General features: G+C 32.8%; 1 protein-coding gene across 3 annotated transcripts in view; it reads right to left on the bottom strand.

Moving 5' to 3' along the window:
* The window catches only part of LOC106873316 (mitogen-activated protein kinase kinase kinase 13), a 197,623-nt gene that overhangs the window by 149,354 nt on the left and 25,888 nt on the right, over positions 1 to 22,381 (bottom strand). For 2 of the 3 annotated variants that reach the window (XM_052970020.1, XM_052970024.1), the window contains exon 1: positions 3,101 to 3,256. The exons of the other annotated variant lie outside the window; for it this stretch is intronic. The gene's annotated coding sequence lies outside the window, so the exon portion shown is untranslated. Of the gene's footprint in view, positions 1 to 3,100; positions 3,257 to 22,381 lie in introns of those variants that run through there. 3 annotated transcript variants of the gene reach the window in all.

Raw genomic sequence — 22,381 nt, 5'->3', positions numbered from 1 at the left:
ATAATAATAATAATAATAATAATAATAATAATAATAATAATAATAATAATGATAATAATAAATAAATATATATATATATGCTGTTATATATATAACAGTGTGTGTGTGTGTGTGTGTGTGTGTGTGTGTGTGTGTGTGTAAAAGACATTTAGAAAGCTATATTTTAAGAGGAGCTCAAACTAGAAATTTTATCTTGAAATCAGAGCTTCAAGGAAATGCTTAGCAATCCTTCAAAAGTCAATTTATTTTAGTTTGCTTTTACTAATTGAAAACTGAAAATAGTTTCTAAATAACAAAACTTGAAGCTTTAAAAAAAGCCATTGTATTTGATATTCTGAAATTGAAAGAGCTCAACAAGTTAACAGTTAGGTTATTTAATATCTATAGCTTCTTGTTTTTCTTCAATGCAGTTATCATATATTTTATCATTTGCATGACAAGAAGTTTTCTTTATCACTCACAATATTCCTTCTTGCAGTATGAGAAGGACAGCTATTGTTGTTGTTGCTGTTTAGCTTTCCATTCAAGCAGACTTTTAATCAAAGGCTTTCCAGCCATAGCCATCACTTCTTTTTAGGGATATCTGGGACTACTTCCTTCAATGCATTCTTTCCTTATTTAAAGAAAGGAGAATTTGATTTAAGAAAAATGTAGTTGTTATTTCCAACAGATTTGACAACCAGGTGCAGTTTTTTTTTTTTTTGATGATGTCTGTATTAATGTGATTTTTCTGTATAAAACTGAAGTTTAATTTGACACAGTGAGCAAATATTGACTTTAAAGAGAGGTTGAATGTATCTGTATGAAGGTATTTAGAACATTAGTTGATGTATGGAAAGAAAATGAGTAAAAGAGAAAATAAGCGATGGTAATAGAAGAAATACTGAGTTGTGGTAGAGAGCTAGAGAGTTAATCATGACAATGAAATGATGATGATGATAATGACGATAGTGGTAAAAAAGTTGGATGGATGGATGGCTACGCATACATACATACATATAGATAGAGAGATAGGCAGACAGATAGATAGACAAACAGATACACAGATAGGTAGACAGATAAACAGATAGACAGACAAACAGGTAACATTTTAAAAAGGATTTTCCTATGAGTTACTTATAAATGCACCTTGCTGACAGCTTTATAAAATTAACACACCTAGCACATATCTTTTCTTTGTTTCTACCTAAAATGTATAACAAAGTTGATACATTTTAAAGTGTGTAGAAAGAATGCAATATAAAGAAAGACTTTGTTTTCAAATATGTTAATTTTTTGGATCACTAAAATATGTTTATACTAGGAGTTCCAATATGAAGCTTGACTGTGTAATTTTTTGTTGTTGGTACGCAATCTTAATATGTAAACACAGAAACTTTGTATGTTGAGTAGAAGAGACATTAGGAATTATGCATAGCCATCTGAAACCATTCTGTATAAGATATAGATCTGTTATTAAATCACCATTATGCCTTAAATCACATTTTTGTGCTCATAAAAGCTTCAAGCCTCAAAGTTAGTTAATATTCCAATTAGTCTACATCAATCCCTCCTGCCGAAATGTATATGTTCCATTATTTTATTTGAGATTGATAATAATAACTTTTTCTCTTAGAGAATAAGCAACAAGAAGATATAAGTTTTTAGATTTTACTATTTTTCATGAAATGAAGTCAGTTTCAATTCTCATTAGATTACAAATCAAATCATAATTGACTAAAGAAGTGTATAAATCAGAAGCATCTTAGAAAAGATAAATCGTTGTTTTAAGTGTTTGGATAATACAATAAATGATTTCTATCAAATGTGCAAATAGATAAGCAGAAGAAAAAATATGCATGCCATCATCATTATCACTTAATTGCATTATTAATTTAGATAAGAAATTAATTATGATTGATATATTTCTTACATGAATAAATTTTACATAATATTTTGTTGTTGTACTGTATTGATAAGTAAAATGCTATGTAGCACAATCATTTGAGCAATTGATATTTTCAGATATAAAAAACATATGAAAATAGAATCCCTTTGGAAAATCTAAAAAGTTGAGCTAAAAAATTTATGAAGAGTTTCTCTTAAGGCCGGTAAAATGGATTTTTGTTGTAGAAAACAAGACAACTTTTAGATAAAAATAATCATTGGGAGCTGACAGATTTCAACCAAAATTATAAAAATTGATAACTAATTACTCTGTTAATTATATTGATGTGTGAGAACAATATCACATGTATGCTAATGATTATGATATAACTTAGAGCTTAAGCAACATATTTAAACACACATAGCTAGTCATGCTGAAGAAGGTATTTATAACCATAACAGCATTTTGATAAAATATGTACTCTGCAATCTAAATACTCATCAATTGTTTTATGCCTTTCATTTGTCACATTAACAAAATTAAGTCCATTCATAAATTCAGTTGTTTACCTGTCACTTAAATTTTGACATATAATTGCTTTGAGAAGTTTAAGAATACAATACATTGTGATGTTTCTCTCCACAAAAAACACAAAAGCTAAAGAAAGAAAGCAGAAGTAAAATACAAAAAATATTTTACTTCTTTAAGTTTTCTCCGGAGATAAACCAAAATGAATTTTCTTTTGTTTTAAATATTAATGCCAACAAAATAAATGGAAAATTTAAACACTTTCAACAATTGAATTAATCTACGAGTTTTAATGAAGATCCACATTAATGTTGGGTGAAAACATAAGAGCATTTATCTACGAAATCATTGATTAAATGAGTTTTGAAGTTAAAAAAAGCATTTCTATGAATAATTTATATTATGAAAGCAATTGATAAAACATCGTTTACTTTTATCTGATAATTTCTCCTTTTTTTTTTTTTTTTTACACTTTAAGCAACATTTATACATAATTATAAATAGTATGATATTGTTTAGTGCCTATTATGACAACAGTTACATATCTAGATAAAAATTCACATGAACACCTGTTTGAAAGTTTGGAGTGAATGAAGTATTTGTAAAATATTTGGGGAGAGATAACAACGTGCCTTTGCATTTTATAGAATAAAACACCTTTTGTCTTACCAACAATCAGTTAATCTTTACTTAAATGAAACTTACCCCGGCTTTTAAAGTTCCAATAGGATGAAAAAAAGCCCGGAATAGGATAAATATTAAATACAATCATATAAGGTAAAGAAAGCTTGTTACAACTTAAAACCACTTGCTGTCACTGAGAATTATGTACACTAAATGGACTTCTGTGCTAGAATGTAGTGTTAGGCTGGTGACTCATTGCTATACAAGTTTTCAAGTTTTGACAGTGGCAGGTAGAACATACAAAGTTTATAGTGGGCGGGGTAAGAGGTCATATAGTTGATAGCAGGCAAAAGGGGAGTTAAAGAAAGTTGATTAGCAACAAGTAGCAAATAACAGGATAGCTTGATAAATGAATAAAAGTAGACAAAATGATATTTTAAGATATACTAATATTAACAAGAAAAAATCAATGCATTTGAAATACACAACTAACAAACAGAATAATGAAATGAAAAATACTCATAGCATTAACTTATATCTTATTGCTTTTAATTTGCAACTGCAAACATATTATTGAATCCAACGACCTGGTTGCTCTGAATTTGAATCCCAGTAAAGCAAACTTACATTTCTAATAAAACACAGAGATAGATAAGTCTCTTTTGTAATTTGTTTTTTTCTAGAAAATGCTATTCAAGAATTGAAACCACACTGATTTACTTTTTTCATTTGCTTTATTCCATTTCATTATTTTTTGTCATTGATTTTCAGTCAATAGTTTTCTGCCTTTTTTTCTTTCAAAATGTAAAAAGACTTACAGAAAAAGTGGAAAAATCTTAGAAAATATTAATTCAATAATTAAAAACAAGCTTAAATACCAACAGAAACTTGCAACAGTGTTTGAATAGATCCAGAATAATAGACACTAATAAATACCATGAAAACTTTGTAAACCATAATAATAGATTTATATATAATATACTTTTATACAAATCACTGAATATGACTATCTGCTTTAGAAAATACATATCTGTGTAAATAAATGAGTGTGTGTTCATGTGTCAATGCACATAATGATATATAGATGTGAGTGTGTGTGTGTGTGTGTGTATAAATGTATGTATATATACCATCATCATCATCATCATCGTTTTTTAACGTCTGCTTTCCATGCTGGCATGGGTTGGACGGTTTGATTGAGGACTGGCAAACCAGATGGCTGCACCAGGCTCCAATCTGATCTGACAAGGTTTCTACAGCTGGATACTCTTCCTAACGGCAACTGATTTCAAGTTTCATGGCAAATTAATACTAATGAAATGAATACTAATTTTCAAAATAAATGCTTTAAATGAAAATATAATTATAACAAATATCTTATTGGTGTAGTTTCAATAATTATATATCATAAATAGCAATAATACCGTTTAACTATTAAACAATTATAGATATAAGATTATCTTACACTTCATGGGAAATAAATCCAATACAATCAGTTATCTCCCTTTGTGGGATAAACAAACAGAGACAGCTAGGCGACACTGCTAATTACATTAATAATAGCATAAACACATCTATTATAAGAGTAACATGATGTATGACACACACATATACATACGTGCACACACAGTTGATTTCATTGATCTCAACATTCTATCTATCTGCCTATGTAATGTTCTGTAAATCAATGCAGTCATCTCTCTCCTACTCTCTTTCTCCCTCTATCTGTATGTAAGCATGTGTGTGTGTGTGTGTGTGTGTGTGTGTGTGTGTGTGTGTGTTAGAACATTGGTTATAACACTTTACAATATGTCTGTACTCTGATTTCAACTCATGCTGAGTTCATATGGGGATTTGGGATACCAATATAATGACAGTTTAAAAAATATTTAATGATAGTTCACTGCCTAAAATATATTCATCACTAAATTTATTTTTAAAAATTAAAGAAAAATTTTAAGGGTTTGGAATTATTTTTATTGTTTTATTTCTAATTAATTTTCTATTTACTGTTTTCTTTTTATTTTTTATATTTGTTTCAGTCATTTGGCTGCAGCCATGCTGGAGTAGTGCCCCTAATCAAACAAATCGACCCCAGGACTTATTCTTTGTAAGCTCAGTACTTATTCTATCAGTCTCTATTGCCAAACCGCTAAGTTACGGGGACGTAAACACACCAACATTGGTTGTCAAGCATGTGGTTGGTAAGCAAGTTACTTACCACACAGCCACTTCAATAAAATTTTTTTATTGTTTAAATATTCATTTCTTTGTAAAAGACAGTCAGCTGGCAGAATCGTTGACACACTGGACAAAATGCATAGTGGTATTTCATCCATCTCTATGTTCTAGGTTCAAATTCCATCAAGTTCAACTTTGCTTTTCATTCTTTCAGGGTCGACAAAATAAGTACCAGTTAAAGTTGGGGTCAATGTAACTGAGTTAAACTTCTCCCCTGAAAATGCTGGCCTAGTGCCAAAATTTGAAACCACTATTAATTCATTGAAAGCTAAGCAAAAAATTAAAAAAGAGCCAAAAGGTAATTAAAACTAATTTACTGTCCATAGAAAAAATCAGTTAAAATGTGATGTTTGCAGAAGTGAGATATTGATTCCATGTATTCTTGATCTGTACTTAAGTGCAGGATCATAGATAGCAAGATATTTGAAGAAATCAAAGGGATTATTGGTTTATATGCTTAAACAAATATTTTAGTTCAAGAAATATTTGCCAAATCTACACAATCCAAGTTTGGGTAGTACAAATCTCTACAAACCAACACCAAAGGATTATGTGGACATACTTCCTGCATATAAAAGGCATGGAAAGAACTTAAAATTGCAGCGACAAAAAAATCAGTTTGTGCTTAATGACATATACTACAATGTTGACATAATAAATCAACCGAGATCTGAAAACTATGATGACTATTAACTTGAATTGGTGTTTAAATTATGTTGTATGATGAATGTAAAAAGCTTGTTGAATTGTAGCATAGTCCCTGATTGGATACTGTTCAAAGATATTCTTCTTTTGTCATAAAGAAAGGATTATATCCCAAACAAATGTTGTATAATGCATGTTTCAGGTGGCTATGACTATGCAGTATCAATAAGTTAACTGTAAAGCCATAAAACCAACAGTGTTTGAGAAGAAGTGAGGTTGATATGAATAGTCAATTTAAAAGCTAGCAAGTCAACAGAATCATTGCCATACTGGGAAAAATGCTTAGTGGCATTTCATGAGTTCAAATTCCACCAAGGTCTACTTTGTCTTTCACCCTTTCAGGACCAATAAAATAAGTACCAGTTGAGCCTTAGGGAGTCAATGTAATTGACTTACACCCTTCTACAAATCTGCTGGCCTTGTGCCAAAATTTGAAACCAATATGGATGGTCAATTTTTAAGTATAATTTTTTTGAAGTTTCAAGTAAGAAATGGTTTGCTTGCAGCCTGTAGTCATTCTCCACAAATAAAATAATTGATGTCTTGTGGTTTGTTCTGGTTTTTATACAAGGCTGAAAAAATGAACTTGAAAGTAATGTAGGTATTTAGGAAAATGATTTGACAACATTTGGATAAAGACATGTTGAAGCTTACTTGAAATACAGTGAGAAATAAAAAGAATTGTTAATACAATAAGAGACAGACATTTCCGAAGCAGACCTGGAGTAAAGAGGGCATGTCATTGATGAGGTTGTGAATGATGACAAAAGGGCTTTGACAAATTTAGCTAAATGATTGATTGACTAAATGGTTCATCAAACAACTGATCAGTTAATTGGTTAAATGATTAACTAATTGACTAACGTTGATAGAAAAAAGTGAAATAGAACCAGTGCATGTGTTTATTATTGGCATAATGACCCTCCCAAGATGGAACAAAATTTGTTTCAATACATGAGTTCACATCAAGAATCTTGCAAACCAAATACAAAAACAAAATGTTTATGCAATAGTTTAGCAATTAAAGTCCCACAATTGTAAAACCACTTTGCAAAAAAAGGTTAAAATACTCAACAAAGAAAAAAAAAATAATAATAACACTAAAACTTTTAAAGAATGCCTTTAGCCTCTTTATTTCAGTGTCCCAGACAAACCATCTGAAAAGTGCATAGTCTGGCTAGAACAGCCTCTACTAGCTTACTGATCCGATAATTAGTAATCTAAATATAACTTAAATAAAACAAGAAAGTTGAACACCATGATAAACAGGACATACTATACAAAACACATAAAGCAGTCAGATTCTTATGTTCTAACTATTTTTTCAAATTGAAAAAGAGAGAAAAGAATAATATTTTATGAAAGGGCTAACATGGACAGAGTTTAGATTGTTGGCTTTTGTTAAGAGACTTCTCGTACGATTTTGTAAACTTTGTATATTTTAGATATAGAAAAGATATATGGCATGCATATGAGATCAGATTTAGGAAGAGAACTAAATGAAAACCTTTTGTAAGCTGATTGTGGTTGGTTATAATAGACCAGAAGTAAAACAAGCAAACCTTGGGATCAGATAAAAAGAAAAGAAAAAACAGCTGGAAAGAAACAATTTGACAGAATAATCTGAGTGTGTCATGAAACAATAGCTATAGAAATATGGACAACCAGAAATGAAGCTTCCATCCAAATGAATATTATTTAAATATCAAGCTTGTGAATAATATAACGATATTATTCAGAATATAAGTGCAGATTGTTTAAAATTTTAAAGAAATTTTAGATGATTAAATTTGGGAAAAAATTATCAATCATGCATGGTCTGATTCTGCATGCTCAACAAATGCTATGTTACAAACTGATAACAGCTTGGAGCTTTATACAAAAATAAATAAATAATTTCTGATCTAATTATAAAATAAAAAATATATATAAAAATACAAGAAAATTAATAAATTGCAGTATAAAAAATAAATGATTGCTAAAATAGAATGCAGCATTTTAATGCCATGGGGAAAATTTATTTGCATAATTTAATATCATGGGAAATATTTATTTGCAAAATTTTTATTTGAAGTATTCATTTTTAATATATCATAACAGGAAATTAAGAGATGAAACAACATTAATTTTTTTAATCCCTACAATAACACATTAACAGTGACAATATTATCTGCCATTATCTAACTAGTGAAAAATGATACAGCAATAATGTAAATCTACTTTAAGCTACTAAATATAAACAACTACAAATTCAGTTAGTATTTCCATTTTATATGACAAAGTAAGACAGTAAGGTTTAGATTCCACAAAAGGACACAAGCTCACTCTCAAACACAATAAATTATTTCTTGCATTTTAGTGCATAGACATAGTCCACTTAGAGAATGCAAAGGAGTGGATATATTGATTAATGTGAGAATTTTTCCTTAAAACATTTTCAATAGGAGACTAATGAAAGAATAAATAAAAGAAACATGTGATCAATAATACTTTCTGGAGTATGCCACAAATGGTGATGGCATTGAGTGCACAAAATACCTATCAGTTTATCACAGAATTTATAGAAGTCTTTAAATATACATAATATTGTACCATACCTAAAGACTGACGGTTAGCCACATTACCATGAATGTGAATTTGATTTTCAGTATTTAAGATTAAGAAGATATACATACTGTTACTTAGCATGTTAAATGGGGATTTATGGAAGCAAAAGTATTGAGTTTTCAGGAAAGCAATTTATTTTCATGAGACAATTAACTCAGATACACTTTCTTAAAGATGGCATTTTGGCAGCGACATGTGCTTTTATGTATGGCAATTATTTAATAGATATTTTTCATTTATTGAGTGTATAAAAGATGGTTAAGGGAATAAAACCCTACAGGAATATCAGGGACCCTAAGGATATACTTAACCGATATCTGGCATCCCATGCAGTTCCATGGACACTGCAAACACATTGACTTGTCTTTCCCATCATGGTGTATTCATAAGTGGAGAGGTGGTTTATGTACTGGTTACTTGCTTCTGGAACCAACCCAGATGCAACAGAGCTGGTTAAGTTACTGGCTCTGCAATACTGTCAAACACAATGAAAAAGCCAACCATTTTGACATGGGGGTAATGAGGCAAATGGCAAAAGACATCAAGCTGAGGGAGGAAAAGGATAGAGGAAAGTTTAAAAATAGCTAACAGAGAGGACCCTTCTTTCTTATTTTGGTTGTTGTTTAGCTCCATGTCAGCACTAATTAAGTAGATCTATGATAAAAGCTTTCCAGTCATGACCATTTGTCTTTCTTTTACATCAGAGACTACACTTCTTAATGCTTCCTTCTCTTTTGAAGACAGCTGTGTGTGATTTGATTGAGTTCTAGCTGTTATTTTTTAACAGATCAATCACCTGTAGGTTGTTGTTAGCACCGTTCAAAAATAGACATAACATTGTACAATGTATTTTTTTTTTTTTTAAAAGCCATAGATTGTGATTAGATGGTGATTTGGTTGCTATTTGTAGCATTTTAAGTAATCATGCAGAGGATCCATCATTGAATTGTGGTAAACCAGGTCATCTCTGATCAAACATATCTGTATACATAAAAGGCAGGATGTGTGTGTGTGTACGTAAATGTAATTTATGCACGTCCACAAATTAGCACGCATGTCACTCCAATTTTAGGACATTCGTCATGACTCTATCTACATTTTTGTCAACTTTTTCTCTCAGAGGCACTCGTGTATAGGTGTAAAAATCGATTTTCAACCATAACTTTTACCAATTTTGAAGTTTGCTAACATGGTTAAGTGAAAGTGTATGCGTGTGAGGGAGAGAGAGAAATTGTGTGTTGATGTCTGTGTGTGTGTGAGAGAGAGGGAGTGAGGGAGAGATAGAGATTGTTTGCCAGCGTCTTCTCTTTTGCACACTACACTTGATTCTTCTTATCTCCAGTTTTACTCTCAGCTCATTTGTGCTTCACATTCATAATAATCATCATCGTTATCATCATCATCATCATCATCATCATCAATTAACGTCCATTTCCAATGCTGGTATGGGTTGGACAGTTTGACACAATCCAGCGAGCTACTGGGTGGTATTGTACTTATAGAATATATATAATATTACACATTAAGTGGAGCATGTTAACTTAATCTCTTTCCAACCTTCGCACGTCCCTTACATTCAATGTTATGCTGTGATGCAACAATACATTTTGTACAAAAACCTCATAGAACCTCTCTACCAACCACCACCACCACCATTCAGAAAATGAATCCCATTGATGCCAGCAGAAGCAATAGCTCCCTAAACTTTATCCCACTCTCTTCTTAGTCTGCCTACTATACCTTCAGAACATTGCCCACCCACCAACCTCCACTGCCAATTAGGTCACCAAGATAACAAAAGCTATCAGCCACTTCTAAAGAGCCTTCAAGTACTTGAAATTATTTATTTTGTGGGTGTTCTCAATGTTATCTACTCCTACTAATATGATCAAATTTGATATGCTTCAAGAAAATTAAAATATTTTTCTCAAACAAACCTAACAAAAATGTGTATTTAAAATTATTTTGGCAAGCTTTTTTTTTATTCTTTAAGGACCTAACATTAAGAAAACAATAAAACCTTCTTGGAACTCTCTGATGAGCTTTCAATATTCAACAGTTAATTTACAATATTTGAGTTTTAGATTCTTAACACACTGAAATAAATTAAATTCAAACTAAAGTAGATTTATTTCCTTATAAAATTTCAACATGACTGTGTGGTTAAAAAGTCTGTTTTGTAACCACATGGTTACAGGTTCAGTTCTACTGCATGGCACTGGTTTGGCAAGTTTCAACTACTTTAGCCCTAGGCCAGCCAATGCCTTGTGTAGATGGATGGAGGGATGGATTTATTTATATGAGGGATTGTGACCTTAGTGGTTAGGGTGTTGCACTTATGATTGTGAGATCATGGTTCCAGTTTCAGGACTGGGTAATGCACTCTGGGTAATGCTCTGCAATCACTTGAACGCTACCTATACAGGCATTGTTGATTTGATGGAGTGAGTGAGGTCATGTACAGCACAAGCATTTGATCACTATAAACGAATCATCTGTGTGGGTTGTTCAGCATGAAATTGTGGAATTGTCTTTTTTGGACACAAGAGACTACCAAGGAGATTTAAGTAGGTGTGTGTGTGTGTGTGTGTGTGTGTGTGTGTGTGTGTGTGCCTGTGTGTGTGTGAGAGAGAGAGAGAGAGAGTGTTTGTGTTTGTTCCTCCACCACTTGTCAACTAGAGTTGATTTATGTACTTCCATTGAACTTAATGGTTCAGTAAAAGAGACTGATAGAATAAGTACCAGACTTAAGAATAAGTACTGGGGTAAATTTGTTTGATTAAGACCCTTCGAGGTGGTGCCCCATCATGGCCACAGTCGAATGACTGAAGCAAGTAACGAGTAAAAGATATTAATTACATCAATTATAAGATTTCATAATCATGCTGACTGACACCTCACTCTACATTCATCTTTATTGTTTACAAAATTATTGAACAGATTTTCTCAAAGAATTTCATTTGATTTAGGCGTCTTTCACTTCTAAATGTTAGTCATTTAAGTGGATGCCACTATTTATTATTTCAAAATGAAAATCTCAGTTTTGACTGAATAAGTAACTAAATTAGGCAATCATAGCCAACCTTCAAATTGTAGGCTGATCATAAATTTCTTTTGAAGGAGATATTGAAGTATATTCAGTAATTCAAAATTCAATTTCAGTACAAAACTTCTGAGACAGAACATCGCAATGATAATAACTAGCAACAACAGTCGGTGTTTCTTTTGCATAATAACCAATATCTGTTTAGCTCTGCATCAACTTAATAAAAGATTTCTGTATATTCATCCACCGACTATCGCAGCAGGGTTGATTTATTCTATTCAGCATGAACATCAAAGGGTTATATTATTTTTCGAATAACCAAATTAGATCAGTTCTAATTCTTATTAGTTTCTATATATTCATTTTGTGATGGCTTAAGGCATTTGCCTTTTTAAACATTTACAAAGTTTCTATTTCTTAGCATTCCTTGGTTTCCACTACAATGTCACAGTCATATTGTTATCTACAAACAAACACAATACTTTTCCTACATTAATGTAAACATACTAAAATTTTGATACTTTTTGTGAATCTAAATTTTAGGGAGATACTGAATTATGAATATACTTAAAAAGATTAACAGTTGGTGTCTGAAATTCAAAACTTCATCAAAATAAAATATCTAGTTAAATAGTCTGTCTTATCGTACAAACACTAGATTATGTGTAATCTGTTGTTATCAGAAATACAATAGGCAAACAGATATTCACTTGACAAACTCCTGTGTATAATCAGCCCACAACATATATAGGACAATAAAAGCAAAGTGGTTTCCTGTAATTAAACAGCTTCTTACTAGATTTCATGTACACAATGTTTGAAGTTGAAGATGAGCAAAGAATATTAAGATACTGAAAACATATTCAAAAATCATGCGCCATGAGTCATACAAAGAAAAGAAATAAGAAAAACAAAATCACGGTAGTCTTATCAACCACAAAAATTGCCGTTAAATGATAAAAGGTTTTAACATAACTAATTGACAGTTAACCTCATTATTATTAGTAGCATCATTGTTATGAATGATGGACAAATTGTTTTAAAAACTTTTGTAAGTTTAAGTCAATGAGTGGATTTACTACAGTTTAATAATTAAAAAAAGAAAAAGAATAAAAATAAAAGTACATGTATCAGGTAAAATTTGTGACAGAAATAATCTTTGAAAATATTTTGTCCTGCTTTTCTTATTTTGTTTATTAAAGAGTCGAGCATAGTTGTAGCTTATATATTTGACATAACACATAAAAGTAAAATTAAGAATTAGAAAATATCACACTGGAGATTGAAATTTACGTCGTGCTCTCAAGAAATACTCTATCACATATTTTTGGAGAAGTGTTTCACAGGGTAACCTCTTTAGAACTGCACAAATTTCTCTGCTGCCCTGGCTTGAAGCAGTTGACCTAATTTGTTCAGCTACAAAATCTTCTGCATTTGTAAAATGACATTAAATGTAAATAAATTGTTTTTTGGTTGTTACATTTGTCAAAAGCTAAATCTACAATACTATTGTCCAGAAACCACATCAGTTAATTAAATCTGTCTCTTTGATCACATAAGCATTGATTTAATGGGTCCACTAACAAGAAACAAACATCTGTTGACTGACATTAATAAATATTCACAATTTCCTTTTGCTTCTCCTCATTGCAACATTTCTTCATAAACTGTCATGTCTTCTTTGGCTACATCATTTTCTATTTTCAGTTATGTCCACTCAGATTGAAAACTCACCTTCATGTCTTCCAAACTGAAGTCTTTCTTGCATGACAGAAGTGCCCTAGCAAGCCTCTCAATCCCATACTACCCTACCTGAAATGAATATTATGTTGGTGTCACCTGGAAAACCATGACGTTTACTCTAAAATCTAAAATTCCATCCATGGAAATCTATTCTACCTGACATCTTATATTTAATGTGATCTTTATTGTGTACATCCCGAAACTCAGAGACATTTCATCTCATCTTGCAAAAACAACTTTAGGAATGAGAATGATAACCTGGCAAGCCTTGATTCTTATGAAGAGGTATTCTTTTACTCTTTTATTTTTTTACTTGTTTCAGTCATTTGACTGCAGCCATGCTGGAGCACCACCTTAAGAAGTTTTAGTCAAACAAATCAACCCCAGGACTTATTCTTTGTAAGTCTTGTACTTATTGTACCAGCCAATTTTGTCAAACTATAACTTAGCGGTTCAGCAAAAGATACCGATAGAATAAGTACCAGGCTTTAATAAAAAAGTACTGGTGTGGATTCATTTGACTAAAAATTCTTCAAGGTGGTGCTCCAGAATGGCTGCAGTCTAATGACTGAAACTAATAAAAACTGAAAAGAAAAGAAAGAAGAAAAAATATCAAAAGACCTATCATAAGATAGGATTAAACTCAAATATTGAAATTTTGAGATATTCTAAAAATATTGTATGTATATATATATATGTGTGTGTGTGTGTGTGTGTGTGTGTGTGTGTGGTGTGTGTGTGTGTGTGTGTGGTGTGTGTGTGTGTGTGTGTGTGTGTGTGTGGTGTGTGTGTGTGTGTGTGGTGTGTGTGTGTGTGTGTGTGTGTGTGTGTATGTATATAGTTTTACATTTTTGGAAGGAAAGAATGAAATAATTTCATGTAAATATGGCTAAATTTCTGAAAGATTCGGCAATTACAACCAATTACCATTGCTGCAATAATTACTCTTGTAAACTACTATTTCAATAGTTCTGCTAGGTGTCAGAGGAACTTTTAGTAAATTAAAGCTTGATTTATAATGACTTTCATCTTAGCTTTGCATATTTCATCAAGGGATCGTTTTACTTTGTAATTTAATCTGTCAATTATCATGCAAGAATTGTACTAATATCTTTACACCTAAATATCTAAATGTACTCGGTACACCAATGTTAATTAGAGACAATGTAGCCATACAGCTTTTTTATCTTGTCATTGCTGGTCATTTTGCTATAAACCAATTAAGTAGGAAAGCAGCAATATTGGTTTACAGTGACAGGTTCAGTCCCACTGCATGGCATCTTCAGCAAGTGCCTTCTAGTATGCTCAAAGCTGACCAATGCCTAGCGAGTGCATTTGGTAAACAGAAACTGAAAGAAGCCTATCATGTGTGTGTGAATATTCTTTACTCTTCCTCTTTACTTGTTTCAGTCATTTGACTGCAACCATGCTGGAGCACTGCCTTTAGTCGAGCAAATCGACTCCTGGGAGTTATTCTTTGTAAGCCTAGTACTTATTCTATCGGTCTCTTTTGCTGAACTGCTAAGTGATGGGGACATAAACACACCAGCATCGGTTGTCGAGCAATGCTAGGGAGACAAACACAGACACACAAACATACACACACACACACATACATATACATATATATGACAGGCTTCTTTCAGTTTCCATCTACCAAATCCACTCACAAGGCTTTGGTCGGCCCGAGGCTATAGTAGTAGACACTTGCCCAAGAGGCCACGCAGTGTGACTGAACCCAGAACCATGTGGTTGGTGAGGGGAAAAATTGGTGAAAGAGTACAGGAGCCTTGTGGAGATTTAGGTGTTTTCACTCAATAAACACTCACAACGCCCGGTCTGGGAATCAAAACCACAATCCTATGACCGTGAGTCCACTGCCCTAACCACTGGGCCATTGCACCTCCACACTAATCAAGTAAAAGATATAAGAATAATGACATGACACAAAAAATAAGAAATGGAGGCAGAGGAGTGTAAGACTTACACAAACTTCATGTTGGACTTCAACCAATGAAAAAAGAGTATTTTAAAACTAAAATTGGTCTACAAAGAAAAGGTAGTGCTGATGTCTTATACAATAAATACACAACAAATCTATATGTGCATGTACTTGTGCTGGGCATGGCTTTGAAAAGTAAACACACATTTTAAAGCAAGCTGTTGTCTTGCTGTTATATTGTTTGCCTTGTTATTTACACACAAGGCTTGTGAGTGGATTTAGAACACAGAAACTGAAAGAAGCTTGTTGTATACATGCACACACACGTGCGCATGTTTGTGTGTGTGCTTGCGTGTGAGTGTATGTATGTGTGTGTGTGTGTGCATGCGCGTGTATGTGTGTGTGTGAGAGAGAAAGAGAGAAAGAGGAGACAGTATATGTTTGTATCTCTGTCTTGACATTGCCTGACCGTTGTAAATGAGCACCATTCATTTCCAATATCCTGCAAAAATATGTCTGGCCATGGGGAAATATTACTCCGCTTGGAAACGAGTAATGGTCAGCAACAGGCAGGGCATCTGGCTGTAGAAAATCTGCCTAAATAAACTCTATCCAACCCATGGAAGCAGGGAAAAGTGACTGTCAACATGATGATGATGATGACAACAACAACGACGATGATGATGGTGGTGGTGGTGGTGGTGGTGCTGGTGCTGGTGGTGCTGGTGCTGGTGGTGCTGGTGGTAGTAGCAGCAGCAGCCAGTTTTACAAAGGGAGTAGCATAGTCAACTGAATCAATTCCAGTTTATTACACATTTTATTGAACTGAGAGAGATGAAAACAGAAAGCAACCTTCATAGAATTTGGACACAGACTGAGAGGTCTGGATCAAAATATGGCTAAGCTTCTAGTTTGGTGTCTTTACATCATTGAACCAATGACTCTGTCACAATAATACGAATGTTGCAGAAGAAAGTTTAATTCATTAAGCCATAGATACGTTGTTCAGTAACATACTATGTCATATTTCAATATTCTCTTTCAGTTATCTAACAGACCAACCAAAACATTCATATGTAAAGCATGCCACATAGGAATTGATTCAGAAACTATACAGGCAATACATGAATACTCTTCTAAGTGAAGTAACTCGAAGAGCATTAATAGCTTATAAATATTTTCTATATATATATCACTAAATTATTAACAAGCAGCAATGAAATTAAATTTATGATCGACTTTTAATAACAATTAATAATAAAATTGTCTAGGAAACCATCCAGCAATAATGAAATTATCAAGTATTTTCAATATTGTTTTAAAGGTTTGGATTAATATTTTAATGATTAAGCACATAAAATACTTCATTTTAACTTTTCATTTTTAACTTTTCTTTTACATTAAGTTTCCCAAGAATTAGGTGGTTTTGCATTGAAACAATCGCTTCTACAACTTACTTTATATTCTTCACACTATTGGCCACCCAATTCACAAATAAGGAATACAAATCGGTTTCTGTCAGTCAGGCAAACCTTATCCGGAAGCATACTACAACAGCGAGTTAAACATCTGAATTCATTGCATATAACCAATTGTTCAACAACTTAACTTTACAGTCACTATGTTTCATTAGTTATTGTGCCTCTATTTTCTGAGCATGAAATTTTCAAAATCCAAAACATGGCCGATGCCAGTCCCCCACTGACTGGTTCCCATGCTGGTGGCACATAAAAAGCACTATCTGAACGTGATCGATGCCAAGCCCACCTGACTGGCTCCTGTGCCGGTGGCATGTAAAGAGCACCCACTACACTCTCAGAGTGGTTGGTGTTAGGAAGGGCATCTAGCTGTAGAAACATTGCCAGATCAGATTGGAGCCTGGTGTGGCTGCTGGCTTTCCAGACCTCAGTCAAACCGTCCAACCCATGCCAGCATGGAAAACAGACGTTAAACGATGATGATAATGATGATGATGTTATTAATAGTCACAGACACAGTCCTGTGGTTAAGAAGCTTGCTTTCCAACCACAATGTTCTGAGTTCAGTCTCACTACACAATACCTTGAGCAAGTATCTTAGCCCAGGGCCAACCAAAGCCTTGTAAGTGAGTCTGGTAGACAAAAAGTGAAAGAAACCTGTTGCGTGTGTGTGTAATCATCATCATCATTATCATCATTGTTTAACGTCCGTTTTCCATGCTGACATGGGTTGGACGGTTTGACTGAAAACTGGTAAGCCGGGGAGCTGCACCAAGTTCCAGTCTGATTTGGTAAGGTTTCTACGGTTGGACGCTCTTCCTAATGCCAACCACTCCGAAGGTGTAGTGGGTGCTTTTTTACACTGGCATTGGCCACGACTACGATCTCACTTGGCTTGACAAATCTACACAAGCACGTGTGCATATATACATGTGTGTGTGTGTTTGTGTGTGTGTGTGTGTGTTTAGAGGTGAGTGTGCCCATGTTTAGGTTCTATTTGTCATAATATAGTGTGATAATTATGAGTGTCACTGTTATACAAGCAGAGTCGTTAATTTCCAATATTCTGTGAAAACATAACCTGCAATGAGGAAATATTACCACCATGATAGGAAACAGGTAGGGCTTGGCTATACAAAGGTACCAAACTGGAGAAAAGTTGCTACAATAAATCCTATCCAAGCATTGAAAAGTGGATATTAAACTATGATAGTGATAATTAGCTAAAAATGCCAGATGTTAACAAAATAATGTTGACAAATTGATATTATATGGAGACTACAAGAAACTAATTAAAAATGAAATTATAACAAAACTTAATTTGTCTTCCTTAAGTACTTTTCTCTAAAATAACAATCAAACTCTTCAAATGGTTACACCCAAGACTATTTTTATGGATAGTCTTTCAAATATATTAGTCTCTCAAAAATATTAAAATATATATACTATGTTCTAACATTACTTTTTTTACTTCAAACATACAAAGACAAAACTCATATAAATTGCAAGACAATGTTCATGTAAATCGCACCAGAGATTTCAACCACATGCTATGATATCGATAGCTTTTACAGGCAGTAGAATATGTTAATCAATAATAGAGACTTTTATCAAATGAAGAGCATATTTAAATTTTATAATGGCCTGTATATTTAACTCGTGATTGGAATATCTAATAAGAATCAGCAGACTCAATTTTCAAAAGGCAGGAAACATTAATAGCAAAGAGGTAATTATACCTGAAAAGATAAAATATTTAGAGCTCATAAAACAATTTCAATATTTTGTCATGATTTGAAACATTGAAAAAAATTCTTGCCTCAAGTCATACAGCATTGAATAAAAAGTTGGCAACAAATTAAAAATTTATTGATTTATAATAATTTGAATTACTGAAAAATTAGAGAAGAACGAAGATTTAGAATAGGTCTAAACAGTAACAATTTAATGGAAAGACTGATTTGTTTAACTAAAAGAGTCTAAGCCTCAAGAAAGTAATTCAGATCAAATGACTATTGGATGGAAATCTTCCTCCGGTAATAATTAGCATTTTTAACTAACATTTCTATAAAATTTATTTTTCTAACTTTCTACTTATTTAAAAGATCAATTTAAAATTTAGATATTTTTGTTTTCATTAATAAAACTTTTATATTTGGTTGATAGTGCAGTGTCCAGCATGAAAGCCACACCATCCTTCAGCTAGTTTGGGCTTAACAATATCTTTACAATTCTTTTCCAGATATGTGATGTAGACTTTACTGGAGAGATTCAACAAAACGATTACCCTATAATTAGAGCACTCACTCATTTCCCTTTTTAAAAATTGAGATGACCGCTTCAGAATGCCATTGCTTTGGTATCTTTACAGAGGTCCAAGCCATGTGATGTACACAAGTCAGCCAGAGAATACTTTCACTATTTAAGGTCTTCAACATCTCAAACTGAATTTCCTCCTCTCCAGGAGTCTTGTCATATTTCAGCATGTGTTACTGTTCCCATGCCTTGCAGTTTCGTGATAGTTATAAACTAGCATCATTATCATGCAAGAAGTGTCCTTTGTTTCCAGTCTTCAACAAAAACATGTCTGATCATGGAGAAATAACAGCTTACTTGGAAAGAAGTGACAGTTAGTAGGAAGGGCACACTACCACAGAAAAATCTGCCTGGACAAATTCCAGCCAGCCCATGTGGGTATGGAAAAGTGGATGTTAAAGGACAATGCCAATGATGCCAATGCCACCACTGCTGCTGCCAATGACAATGATTCCACTAGTTATGAAAATCTTTCTTTTAGGCTTTGAATAACTTTCATAATGAAGAAATACATTTCTTTTAAAACCAGTCTATATCCATATATAGTCATAATTATGTTTGTTTATTTCTTGTTATACATTTGTGTCAGTTCCAATAAAAGGGATATAATTAGATACTGTGACAGAAGCAAAGAGTTTTAGAAAACAGTAGGTTTGATTCTCTGCTCAGATCCTAAAATGAATCCTCAGCATCTGTTTGATCTTTCAAGTGAGATAAACACTTCTGATGATTCTAGAAATGCAACGAGACAATTGATTGGGTGCAGTTCTCTGGATGCTAATGATTTGGCACAGCTGACTGGACATTCAACCTATTTCGACAATAGTGCGTTTAAGTGCTGGAGGCAAAAGCACACACACACACGAGTGCAGAAATATATGCATATACTTAGAAAGAGTGAGAGAGAGAGAGAGAAGGAGAGAGAGCGAGAGAAGGAGAGAGAGAGACATTACACTGTATTGATTGAGCACAGTTGACATAAACACTTTAACTTTCTTAAGAAAGAGAGAGACAGAGAGACAGAGAGAGAGACAGACAGACAGAAGGAAAGAACAAATGAAACACTTAAACATCTAGTGCCAAATAAGTCTGCATCAAAATAGGCAGCACCAAAAAAGCTGAGACAAAATGTCTCCTACTTTCCTGAAAGCATCATTGTCATTTATTACAAGTGAACTTTGAGCTGAGGTGATGAAAATATTAAAGCTGACAATATTTCCCAGTCAGCACTCATCATTAGCTTTGTTAATTATGGTCTGCAATTTTTAAAGAACTCCAACATATATAAACCTTATATTTTTGTTGGTACATTAAAGAACAGAGACACAGATCTTGGATGTTAAGAGATGACCATTTTGTATAACCAATTAAATGTTCTACACACCTGATATAATTCACTGGAGTATCACTCATCTTGCAATTACAATTCTGCAATCAAGTAATCATCTGGGTACTGACCAATGAGAAGCTGAGCATCCATCCAAAACCATGGTCAAGACCCTGGTGGTGGATGTTGGTGCAGTAGTTAACACATAGACTTAGCACAATGATGATGAAAGAAGAGATATGGTACATCCATAGTCATAGCCAACACAAGTTTATAGCATAATTTAAATGGGAATTTTTAGTTCTTTTCAGCTTTGTAAGTTGGAATATCACACAGGCATAAATAATTAAATAAGTTCTGATGATAAATTTATACTGCAATCAATGTTATTTCATTTAGAACTTAAGTACATAGCTTCTTTGATTGATTTCGCTTTCCAATTTTAACGTACTATGCTTGTTCCATTTCGTGTCATTGTTGAAAAAAATTTCTTGTAAATCTGAATATGCTTTTTTGATTTTAACTTTTTTAAAGAAGTACCAACTAAATCCACAAGACATATATCAAAATTAAATAGAATTTTAGAAATAGAAAATATCAAAATAAAAGAGAACTTCCAGAAGATTCTATTGAAGTTGAAAAAGAAAGAGACAAGTTAACTTGGCACTTTGGAGTTTCAGTCTTTGTGAAATTATAGAATCAAAGAAAGCAGAAATAAAATGAATATATAAAAGTTTATTTTCAATGCTTCTAAACATAGAAATATATTCTCGAAGATCACAAAGCTCTTGAACCAAATTACAGATGTTTCAGATAAATTATCTATCCATTTTTCTAAGTATATAGAAGCTGCAATAGTTAGGCAATATTGGTATTATATGCTTAAATAATGAAGCTAGAAAACCATCTGGTCTTGAAGTTTTACCTCAGAGCCATTTAACAAAATTATTTTAATCTCTTTTGCATATGTACATATTTGATGAGCTCATTTATCTCAGGCCTTCATTGTAAATTCATAATACATTTAAAGCTATTCATGTTAAAATATAATTTTGTACAACCGCTTAAATGCTGTGCAACCCTGAAGTAATGCAATGGAGTGTCACTCATCTTGTTATTATATGCCTGCAGACAAGTTATCTTCTAGGAACTGACTCTTGGGATGATGAACTATGAACATCCTTCCAAAACTATGGTCGAGACATGGAAGATTCTGGAGCAGTAATTGCTCATGAACTCTTAGAACACTCATGGTGAAACAAAATATAGTGTATGTCTGTCATATTATTAAACATGGGTTTAATAATAATAATAATAATAATAATAATAATAATAATAATAATAATAATCCTTTCTACTATAGGCACAAGGCCTGAAATTTTGGTGGAAGAGGCTAGTTGATTACATCAACCCCAGTATTTCACTGGTACTTGATTTATGAACCTCGAAAGAATGAAAGGTAAAGTTGACCTCGGTGGAATTTGAACTCAGTATGTAGCAATGAATGAAATACCACTAAGTATTTCGTCCAACGTTCTAACAATTCTGCCAGCTCGCCACCTTGATGATGAAGAAGAAGAAGAAGAAGAAGAAGAAGAAGAAGAAGAAGAAGAAGAAGAAGAAGAAGAAGAAGAAGAAGAAGAAGAAGAAGAAGAAGAAGAAGAAGAAGAACAAGAACAACAACAACAACAACAACAACAACCATAGCAGCAGCAGTGGTGACAACTTATACATTGCATAAAGACTTTGAAGTTAGCTTTGTGGTCTTTGAGAGTACATCTCCTTTAACGCCTATGTGATATAATTCTTGGGAGAGAATACATACATTTGCGGCTGAAGATAGCTTTATATTGTCAATTATACACTGATGTAACAACTATAAAACTATAAAGCTTGAAACACGTGTACCACAGAATCCTTTGTGTTTTTGTTTTTTATTTTTGCATTTACAATTTAT

The sequence above is a fragment of the Octopus bimaculoides genome, chromosome 8 (genome assembly GCF_001194135.2).
Source record: "Octopus bimaculoides isolate UCB-OBI-ISO-001 chromosome 8, ASM119413v2, whole genome shotgun sequence".
Classification (NCBI taxonomy): Eukaryota; Metazoa; Mollusca; class Cephalopoda; order Octopoda; family Octopodidae; genus Octopus; species Octopus bimaculoides.
The sequence above is the reverse complement of the archived record's forward strand: the minus strand, read 5'-3'. Positions and strand labels throughout refer to the sequence as shown.